Consider the following 12,653-nt stretch of genomic DNA (forward strand, 5'->3'; position numbering starts at 1 on the left):
ACACTTCAAAATTAAATATAAATTTAAATAAAATAAATAAAAAATAAAAATTAATATTAATAAATAAAATAAATTTAAAAAAATATGTAAAATATACTAAAATAAAATACTTAATGGAACCAAATAACTAAAAAATAAATATATAAATATGAAATAAATTAATAAAACACTTAAACGGTAACACAACAATCTTTATGGAATATAAATTATTCGACAAATTACAGAAACCACGAAAATAAAAATAAATAAAAGTAAAAATTAGTTACAAGTAGATATTAATTTTTAATTATAAATTTTTCAATTAGGTTCAAACATTATTATTTTTAAAAATTTTTACCTTGAGATATTATGTTCATATACTTAAAATAAATTAATAAAAATAAAAAAAATTTACAAAAATAAAAATAGTTAATGAAAGAAAATCACTAAAAAATAAATTATACTTTAATAATTTTAATAATAACTATTAAATTCTTAAATTAATTATTTTAATTAACACATTTAATATTATGATCATATATACTTAAAATTAATTAAAAAAATATATGAAAAATTTACAAAAATAAGAATAAATTACACTTTAATAATCATAATCATAAGAATCATAATTCTATATTATTATTTTAATTAACATATTTAATATTGATAAATAAATAATTTATTTAAATGCTTAATTTAAACAACGTAATTTGTTATAAGTTAAATAAATTACAATAGTATAATTATTACAAATATTCTAAAAATAAATTATTTTTTTATGAAAATATAATACAATTAATGTTTCAGGACAGTGATTAAAATTTTTTAGAATTATTTTTTTAACAAAATTTAATACATTTAAATTATTACATGTATTTTATTTATTTTGCAAGGAATAAATATTATATGCTGTACAATTTTTAGATAATTTTAATGTTTGTATGTTCCTTAGATCACCGCTTTAGATATAAATATTTTCTTAGGATATACATGATGTTAAAAAACACCTAAAATGGATAATTGTTAATTTTGTGAATGGAAAATTTATAAGATACAACAAGCTGTTTACAGTAAAAATAAGCGACGCGTTAAACCAGATAAGTATGATTTTCAGGATGTTTGCCCATTTTATTATGAAAACAAGTCCCATTCATTAAACGACAATAGAAACGGTCCCCGTTTAACACCTAAACTGGTTCCCAGATTATTCAGCGATGTGACTTCTGGGTGGACCGTTTAGCATCTGCAAACACACGCACGATTGTTTTTCAATATTTTCCTTTCAAAGTGGACACCTTATTACCTAAGGGCGGCCTCTCAGAACAACACTTAGCTAAGCACACATTGTTCGTCACTGTTGCCTCCTTTCATTCTTCCAGTTACTACTGAGCAAACAACACAAAATGTGCCTGAATAGACACATTCACACATTCACACGTTGTTCCATCATTCCACGTTCCAATGACTCCATCATCTTCATCTTCAAAATACACCGATTTTTGTTAAATTACAGCAGTAATTAGGTCCTTTGGCTGACTTAATAAATGCACGCAGTTTTAAATTCCGAATATGAATTGTCGAGTTTGTTTCGTGGTTCACAGTGTTCATTCTCGTTGTGTTTAAAGTACGCGAACGGGTCTTTTTATGGGCCCCCGGGGGGTCTTGGGCCTTTATCGAGATAAGAATGCAACCATCTGGCAGCGGAATATATATATATATATATTTTTTTTTATTATTTTCCACTGTCACTGACGAGAATTCACACGATTAAATCACAAATTTAATTATAGGTCAGTACCGGTGGAATTTCAAATTAACTAATTAGAATAATTTGGGCCCCGTCTGTAGTAGATATTCTTCGATGATGTCACTGTCGTTTAGTCATGCGAATAGCTGAAATGTCTAAATAACAAAACGTGTTTAATGCTAATAAACGACTAATAATTAGCAAGGTAGAGAATTTCTCATAGTAAAACTTTACGAAAAAATATAGAGAATGTACGTTTTGTTAAATTGAATTTCAATTATTTATTGGCTTCCAACAAAAATCATAGTAAATTAAATATTAATATTAGATAGAGGAAGAAGTAATTTACGCTTTAACGTTTATCTTGGTTCCTGATTGAATCAAAATCAACCTCAATTTTGACATTCTTTTTAAAATTAAAACATTTATTTTATAAAAAAAATGAACAATAACAAAAATAAAGTGTGTGATCCATATGGTGGTAATCTTCCTGAGTCTCCAGTGCAATATATCATCTTGCATTTTCATGAAGAAAAGGAACACGTTTTCTAATACCAAAAGATTCACATCTTTCAATAAGTATTTCATAGACATGTTGCACAAAGACTTTGCAGCAAAATTATCTTATTTATAATCAATTTTTTCCTTCATTTTACAAGTAAATTCATGCCACAAGAAAATAATTTTGGGTCTTGAAACTGAAGATAAATCAACTATGTAGACCATATGGAGGGAAGCTTCCTGAGTCTCCTGATCTTTCATAAACTTGGTCAATTTGTTAGAAGTAGACAATGATTGATCTATATCCAAAAATGTTACACGAAGATTTTGTACGAGACGTTTGCGTAATTTCTTCGTTGGTACAAGTTTCAGGAGGTCCCTGATGCTATTCATCTTCAGTGCGTTCATTGCCATTCTTAAAGTGACGAAACCAAAGTGATCAAACTATCCAAGTGACGTGATACACTTCTGTTGCTTTAAGCTGATTTTTAACACAAAATTGTTTTAAATACAATGTGGGAAAAAATAAATAACATAAAAAACTTCCAATTTAATATAAAATTATATAAATAAATGTTCGTTACCTAATAACAATAAAAACGACTAACAAAAAAATATCAGGAGCCAAACGCTCTACCCTTGTATCATGCTTAAATTCACCGCATTTAAGTGTGTTTACTTATCAAAGTCAATGTTTACATTTCATCCACCCGATGCTTATCTGATCGCCCCGATCGACGTACAATTAAAATAACAGGGAGGCAAACGAATTAGCGTGGCCGCATTCGTATCGATAACGATCGCCGATTATTGTGCGTCCGATCAAGATTACGTGGCCGTTTAAAAATAGTCGCTCGAAACGGTAATGTTTTCGTCCAGATGTCGGGGATAGGGTTAAGAACACCTGTCGGGCCGCGGCTCTCGCACCCAATATGGACACGACAGACATTTCGCAGACGGAATCGTTTACTAGATCGAATTCCACTGCGTGTAATCAACAATTCGATGAAAGGTTACTCTATTACGATGTTTAATCGAATATGTCACACTCGAAATGATCCACCCCGCATGTCCATCTAAGACTTTCACAGTTGTTTTTTCCTCTTGATTTTGAACATCTTTAAATTAGTTAAAGCGTTTCGCAGAAAACAATTTACGTCTAAGGAAAATAAGCTAAAATAGATAAAATATCTTCTCTATTAAAAGCTTTTCAAATCGTATAAAATATATCTTTATCATTTGGTTATCATTTCATCATCAACTACAGTAAACGAAATACTAATTAGGAAAAAATCTTCAGATTTGTTAGAAATTCACTTTATTAAAATAAAACACTTCAGTCAACAAGGTACTTCAAAAGTTTTTCCCACTATTACAACTTTTTCAAATTAATCAGCCAAAACATTTTACACTTTCATTTTCATTTAATCAATTATTAATAATAAAGAAAAAGAAATATATACAAACATCAATTCTTTAAGCCAATTACTGATTAATTGAGAAGAATTATCAGAAAAATTATAAATTTACTTTACTTTTAAATTAAATCTAACGTTTAACTTATCAAGATATTAAAATAGTTATTTTCTATGACTGAAACATTTTCTGTTCAATCATCTGAAAACACTAAGCTTTACACTCATTCAAACTTAGTAACACATGTGTCATATTGACCCATAAACTAATTAGAAAATATTCAGAACTGTTTGAAAGTCTTTTTAATAAAATAAACTCCAAGATGGAGTATTGACCAATTGAAAAAGAGTCTTATAATGTCTAGACTTGTCAGAAATCAAATTTCTCCAAATAATAACTTTACTTGACATAATACAACAGGTCTTCTCTATTAAAATATTTTCAAATTGTCTAAAATACATCAAATACAGTAAAAAATAAAACAAAGCAAGATTTTTGTAACTCATTGACTGATTCACTTAATTAAAATAAAATCTACCACTTAAGTTAACAAGACACTACATCAATTATTTCCTCTTACTGAAACCTTTACAAATTAATCATCCAAACACTTTACACTTTCACTTTCAATTGATCAATTATAGATTAATGGAAGTATAAACAAAGATAGTTTTCTTTAATTAATTAACTGATTGATTCCCGAACTAATTGAGAAGAACCTTCTGAATTGTTAGACTTTCTTTAATTAAGAAAATAATCAAAGAGTTATTTTCTCCTACTGAAATATTTTCAATTCAAACATCTAAACATATCAAGCTTTACACTCATTCAGACGTAACAACTCATGAGACAGAATGAGCCACAAATTAATTTGGAAATTATCAGAATTGTTGGTCTCTTTAATAAAATAAACTCCCACCGTTCAGTTAACAAGAGCCCCCTTCTTCCACTGAAACCTTTTCAACTTAATCATACAAAACAATTTATCTTTATATTCTCATTAACATTTCATCCAATATAGTATGGAAAATAAACAAAAACCAGTTATTATTAACAATTGCTTAAGGAATTAACTAAATTTTATAATCTATTTCAAAAAATCCTCTCTACTGAAAACTGAAATTAATCTCCACAATTTTCTTATCACTTAAAAAAGTGAAAACAAAGTTTTTAACGTTATGACTGTTGTAATACTGGATTAATAAAAATCCAGTAAAACGTCATTAAATTAGTAAACTATAAGAGTGCAATAACTAAATATTAACTTGACAAGGATTAAAACAGCTACATAGGGAGTGAATAGAAACAAGAATGTTAAGACTTAAGCCTTCACAACCTCATTAGCATCAGTACTTATATAACACAATCAGATTAAACAATGTAGCAATGTTATTTAAGATGGAACATCTGAAGTGTTCATAGTTAAATCCCCCGAATGACACATTGACTAAAGAACGGTCGCACGCTAATAAAGCGAATAAAGCGAGTGGAAACGGTCAGGTAATATTTCTCATGGCAAAGATAATCTGCTTAGGCCCGAATTTATTTAACGTTTTCTTTAAGGTGTAACGAATGCGGCCGAGTGCGTGTGTGCACAGCAAAGCGGATGGCGGATAGCAGATAGCTGAGATGCATATCGTAATGCATTAAGGCGATATAGGTGAGTAAAGAGAGTGGAGTGGAGTATTGCAAGAAGAGGCGAGATTGAATTGAGAGAGTGGAGGGTCTGGGGGGAGCGATGGGGGGCCGACCAGGTGCAGGGCCCGGGGCCACGCATTCCGTACAAAACACGAGCTGTTTGCTCATCCTCGCGGTCGGAGCGGAGCTCCTTCTGCGACGGACGTCGTGACGGGGGGAACCCGACACCCAACACCTATCACTTTTCCTATCGCCCGTACTATAAATAACGTCATAATAAACGCGAGGGCCTTTTTTTCTTTCTGCATGATTTACGTGCGCCGTTGTTCCGCGTCAAAATACCAACGCGGATCTGATCGATGCACCTCTTTTGAGCTGCGGCCGAGAGTCAAACTTAATTGGCCACCGGTGAAATTACTTCATTTCGCTGCAGATTAGTTCGTTACAGAAGTTAATCAAAATTTAAAAAACATGTATATTAAGTATCATCATTTTTTACTTTTGTGAAAGTAATAACCCCATCTTCATGAAAATTATTAAGAAATAAAAAATTAGGTAAAAGGTCATTTTGTACATTGAACAAGCCTTTTAATGACATGTGTCCCTAATGTCCAAATGTTCCCAGTGGGAAACGGAGGGTGAGGAATTTCGATTCGGGCGGGTTGAACACGTGATGCCCGAATCGGTGAGTGATCCTTAAAAAACGGTGGGAACAGGTGAATGTCGGCGAAGACACACACACACAACATCCCATCCAGCACGGATGCACGGATATCTTTGTTCTAAGACATCGCTGATGGCAACTCCGATGGAATGTTAATTGCACTGCGGACTGCGGCTGGTCTACCGTGAGTACCCGGCCGTACAACTGCGTTGCCAAATTGATTCCGAAATTGCACCTTAAAATCGACAAATCGGTTTTTATCCCGTCGATATTCGACGATGATAATCATACGAATTATGTGTACTTTGGGAAAAAATGTGATGTGATTTACCAGACGATAGGTCTTCATGATTTTGGGAGGGTTTAGTAAAGGCCAGAAGGCATTTGAGATTGTAACGTATTTTATTTATTAAAATTAGTCCAAAATTTGTGAAACAAATGTATTTAATGTTATTGGTATTCAAAAATTAACAAAAAAAGGTTCTAAATAAAGGTTTCCCATCTTATTCTTCATTGAAATCTCTATTAAAATTTATTGTTTTTACAATATAATGAAAAAATTGTTTACCAATTTTTATATAATTAGATAGCATATATATTAATTACTTAGTAAACATTATCTTAAAATAAAATGGTAGAAAAAAATTCATGGATAAGTATACAAAATTTCGTGAATTGAAGCATTCTTGGCATAATTGAACTACCACCCTGTGCATATATTTTTGTAGTTTGGTCCCTGTATCATCATTTTTTATAATTTAAATTTAGGACCACTGAATATGATCTTAAGAGGCCCAAAATTTGACTTTCACACTGTTCTAACCATCTTCTTACTGTTCTTGAATTAATTTCAGCAATTCCTTCAGGTTGACATTAATTTTAGTTGAAGTTAAAATAATTTGGTTCATTCCAATTGTTCAGTTATTGATTCTTTTTTCAAGTTTTTCATATTTTTAATAAATTTTCATAAGATGCTATACTTATGGCCACCACTGTACGTGCTTTTGGCGAAAAGATTAGCTTTTATTAATAATACAATTCTATTATTTTTTGTAAAATTCGTACTCAAAAAATTAATGTAGTTTCTTAAATTTATGGAAATAGAAGTATATATTTTAATAGTAAACATTTCCAGTCAAAATTTAAGACTCTTAATTTTATTACTTTTTCTAATAAGTTATTTTTTAAACGATTTCAAGGTTTGTTTGAATGAAATGGAAAACATCAGTTTTTTAATAATAAACAAATTTATATTTTGTAATACTATAATAAATTAAAAAACATTTTAAATGTTAGCGGCAAAAGTTTTATTTTTAACTTTATTAGTATTTTTATTTATAATTAAATCCTAACGCCACAAAAATTCTCTAATTTTAATTTTTATTGTATTTTTTTAATAAAAAATATTGAAATAAAAAGTTGCCTGTACAAATTCTTTCAATTACAACTTTATTTGTGGTGAATTTTTTTACATAATTAGTTATAAACAACAATAATTTAATAAAACTATAAAATGAAGTTAATGAAGTAATAGAAAAGCTCTCAAATTCAAAGGAAACATTAAACGTTTCTAATAATTATAACAATTATGATTTTCACAGATCATGTTACATTTAGCCAATTTGTATTTGGTTAGGTTGAGTTAGATTAGCTTAGGTTAGATTAAATTAGATTGAGTTATTATTTAAACTACATTAAAAACAACATTTTAAGTGGAAACAATCGAAAAAGTGAATAATTATGGTGAATCGTAAATAAAAAGGCTAATTATTTCAGTATCAACACTAATCTTACAATATTCTGACAATTATGATAATTAAACTTTATCTAAATTTGAAATTTCCTTGTTACGAAAAAAACGACTGTTACCTAGACATAATAACATATTTCTCCACGGCAATAATACGAAAACATAGAGATACATATCTAAACAGCGATAACGCGTTTCAAAAAAAATTGGTCGCGGTCGACGAGAAAACTGGAAAACCCGACAATTTAAGTGACAAGAATGCAGTTAAACCCGCACGGCGAAATCGAATTGGTTTTGTTTCCATCGAAACCGAATTAAAAAACATACAAACAGACCTCCACAATCCGAAAGGTTCTACACCTGGCCGGAGAGATATTATTAATACCAGTAGGTGTTAATGGTTTAATAAGTTATCGTTATTAGCCAATATTCATTCATTTATGCAACGAAACTGACGTCACATTTGTTATTTAATTAAAACTAGCAAATAGCTGAATATATTCTGGTTAAATAGGCATATTAAGTTCATGTAATTTATTATCATTATTTTAGATAAATCGTTGCTGATTTCGCTGTGAAATAAAATCTACGTTTTGCATCGACGTTAAATTGATTTTCTAAAACGCTTGCAGTCTTTCTGCATATTTGATAGAAATCGGAATTAGATTAATACTGAATTTATTAATTAAACGTGCCTGATTACCATATTACAATTTAATTATATAGTTATAAATAGCCAATTGGAAAATTTATAATTGTTGGGAAAAATAAAAAATTCAATAAACACGTAAGAAATTAAGTCATTATAGAACAATAATAAAATATGCACATTTAAATTACTGTTTTAACACTTTGTTGTTTTAATAAGATTTTATTGGACATTTATTAAAAAATGTGTATATTATTTATATTGAATACATATTAATGTTGTTATAACATGTAATCGGAATAGGTTAGACTAAATTAGGTTATGTTAGGTTTAGTTAAGTTACGTCAGGTATGTTAGGTTGGATTACATTAAAAATAAAAAAATAAATATACAAATTATCTATAAGAACAAAAATTTAAATAAAAGGTTAAAGGAAAAAACATTACATACAAATAATCAGAATTAATAATGATTTTTTTAGTTCCCACTATGAAGAGATAGAATTATGTTAGATTATGTTATTATTTTGATCACATTAAAAATAAAAAAATAAATATATAAAAATTATATAAAAACAAAAATTTAAATATTGGTAAACAGAAAAACAATACTGAAATAATAATGATTATATTATTGCTATAGTTTTTTATTAATCACAAATTAACAATTAAAAAGAACAATTTTGACAGGTTGGATCAGACTATTTTAAGATAGATTACGTTAGGTTATTAAGTTAGTTTAATTCATAAGATAGTGATGAAGTTTTCTTCAGAAGCTCAAAGCGTACTTCAAGAATGGGAGTCTCACCCGTATTGAAATGCGCATTATTCATAAACATTGAATAAATACATAAGAGGTTTGGCCTTCCCGCGCTGGCAATGAAAATTATTATCTTCGCAAAAAATATATCTACATTCTAGGAAATGAGCATTATCATATTTTAAAAATTCATACATATAATTTATCAATTATGGGTACACGTTATTGCTCCAATCTAGATTTATCACTGTCTTTGACCGTTTGTTTTCATTAATTATGCGGATTATTCACCTCAAATGAACAAAAAAAAAAATAAATGATGAAATATCAATAACTATTAAATGAATATTAAAATATATATTATATAGTTTTTGATTATATTACTAACTAAAATTGACCAAATTATAAGCTAATATAAAACAGAATACCAGTTATCAAATACTTTTAATTTAATTTAGCTTTTACATAAATCAATCGCTTAATATAAAATTTGGTTGTAAGCGTTTTTTTACAAGAGAAGTTAAATTTTGATCATTAAGTATAAATTATTGAAATGTACATATGAGACAAATTATAATATAAATAAAAATCAAATATAATTAGGTTAAAATATATAAAACGAAATTACAACAACTGTATATATTATCAATAACAAATTATCGTTAAAAATATATTAGAATATTTGTATATTGATTTAATGTGGGATCAAAATATGAAATATAAAATAATTACCCATGTTTTAACTAACTTATAATGTAGCTAAGTTTTATTAGTTAAAAGACTTAAAAGTCCAAAATAATCAATATAACAATAAAACTAAATTGTACACGTTATCAGGTATCACAATATATATAATTAACTCGTTCATTATTATTATTATTATTATTTATGTAAAGATAAGTTTTGTCATAGAATAAACAGAATTTAAATATAAATTAATATTAATTAAACGATTTTCAGTAAAACTCTAGAATTATATTGACAAACGTGTTGAGCTATTGGAATATTACAACAAACACAATTATAATCAAGCAATTCGCAATCGATTGTTGACATATTTATTTCTGCATTGAATTGTCCGAGGCACGTACCAGGTCATATTGTTTATGATCGGCGATTAGAATTTGCCGCGGTTCATTAGGCGCAATTATATGTGGGATTTTACAATCGGAGAAACAAATACACAAGGAACGGAAGTAAACTTTACTACTTTAATTTATTGACGGTGATTTGTAATTAGTAATTTATCGATAACCTGTGATTGATACCTTGATATTTGCAATATTGATTCGAGCTTTATTAATGATCTGTTTTTGTAATTAAGTAATTTATCCTTTGTGTTTTTGTTTATGATTGTATGGATTAGTTAAGGTCAATTATGGGTTACTAGTATTTGAATTGAATGAAACTCATTAAGTAATTTGAATTGAATAATCACATTAATTAGAAGAAATACAAAAATGCATTTCTATAATATGACGAAATTAAATACAATTGTGAATAAAAAAAATAGTTTTAAATACTTATTCTACTCTTTTAAGATTTGGGCGAATGCGCAAGTTTTATGTGCATAACTGAAAATTTGAATGAATTTTAAGGATACAGTTAACAATTAAAATATACGGTGGCCTTAAGACTTAGCAATAAACTTAAGTTATAGTAGGAAGAGTTTTATTAAACAAATAATAAATAAGTGATAAAAAAGTTTTAATAATTCGTTTACGACCTTCGGAAGTTTAACTTATAAACTTATTTGGAAAAACCGAATGAAAAGCCAATAAACCAACATCGAACCCGATGAGCTTTAAAAACACAATAAGCCAAGTGTCAGATTCCATGTATATTTGGCAAGTCATAAATAGCGTCACAATTCCAATAAGCCGCACCAATATTTTATTACTTACGAATTTTTACACCCGGAAACAGCTTTTAATTTCGGTCAGGTCGAAACGCCGGAAATACCGAATTACGGGTCGCAATAAACGGCATCGGCGCATTATTATTTATTGTTTGTTTTGAATGCGAAGTCGAGTGCTTTGTGAGCTACTCTACCTGTGCGACTCCTCAAACAAATTTCACGGACTATTGCCGAGCACAAAGGCAATTGAGAATCGACCTGTGCTGTAAAATCGGCGATTGTTGGTGTGTTGCTTTTTTCTAAGGCACTCGAGTGGTCGTAAAATCATTTAAATGCCATTTCCGATACTTCCGGTAGACGGTTAATGACGGGGGATTTCCGACAATTCTAAGGTGTTTTGGGGTTTGTAAATGCTGTGAAATTATGAAATTGGTTGTATTGTAAAATGGGCATGACTAAAAATTGATTTATTATTTTTGTAACGGAGGGCAATGCGTATTTAACAATAAATGTTTATGATTATTATTACAGTTACTTTTGCTTAACAGTAACAAGTTACAATGTCAAAAATAATAATAAATTTTTCTAAAAATTATTTTTATTATTCTTAATGATTTAGCCATAACCCTTTCATTTAATATGAATGGTAAAATTAATATTAATTTACGATTTTTACTACTGGTTTTATATAGTATTATAAAAACAACTATATTCTTATTCTATAAAGTGTTACACATTTTTCTGCATTGTGCTAGACTTAAACATAGCAACTTTAATTATGAAAGGATTTTTAATATTAAATATGTGTTATTTAATTTAACATTAACACTTTTGGTACAAGTTTATATTTTTTTAAGCTTCGAGAATTGCTGTGATGAGTTCATTTAAATTTATGAAATTTTTATTTCTATGAATCTGGTTATAAACATATTCCTAACATATTTCTATGGGGTTGATATCTGGAAATCTGGACGAGCAAAACAAAACATTGATGCTTTGATTTGTCATAATTTTGGATTTATGCTTAGGATCATTTTCATATTGAAACATTTATTAAGAGCATCATTTCTTCAATATATGGAAAAATTACAGCATCCTCATAGATTAATTGGCCATGTTTCACTCTGGGTATAACTAAATAAACAAATAAAATAAATAAATATATATATTTTTTTAAAATACAATTAGATTGACTAGTTTCATATTACCCACAACAATAACAAAAAAAATCAATAAATATTACAGGTACTAGCATTCAATTCTAATTATGCAGTTCGTATTTTTAATATATTTTAATAAATTACTAAGTAGAAATATAAAATTTAAGGTGTTTGAAAATAAAAGCAACTTTAAAAGTTAACATTTATTATTATAAATATGAAACAATATGCTAAAAATTTTCTACAAATAAGTAACCCTAAACCATACTATACATATAATCGGTTATATATTTACAAAGTTACAAGTAGATCAATATACAAGGCACATAATTGGTATTAAAATAAATTAAACATAATATATTTAACTAATATAAGATCTTATATAAAAATTTTAATAATAATTCCAAACCAAAAAAATTTATAACAAATACAACAATATAAAAGTATGAATTTTAAAAAATTATACAGTAACTAAAGACAATAAATGGAAGTATTTAAATCTAAGTAGTGGGACTAGGAAGTGGATACATTA

Source organism: Aethina tumida, chromosome 7, assembly GCF_024364675.1.
Source record: "Aethina tumida isolate Nest 87 chromosome 7, icAetTumi1.1, whole genome shotgun sequence".
NCBI lineage: Eukaryota > Metazoa > Arthropoda > Insecta > Coleoptera > Nitidulidae > Aethina > Aethina tumida.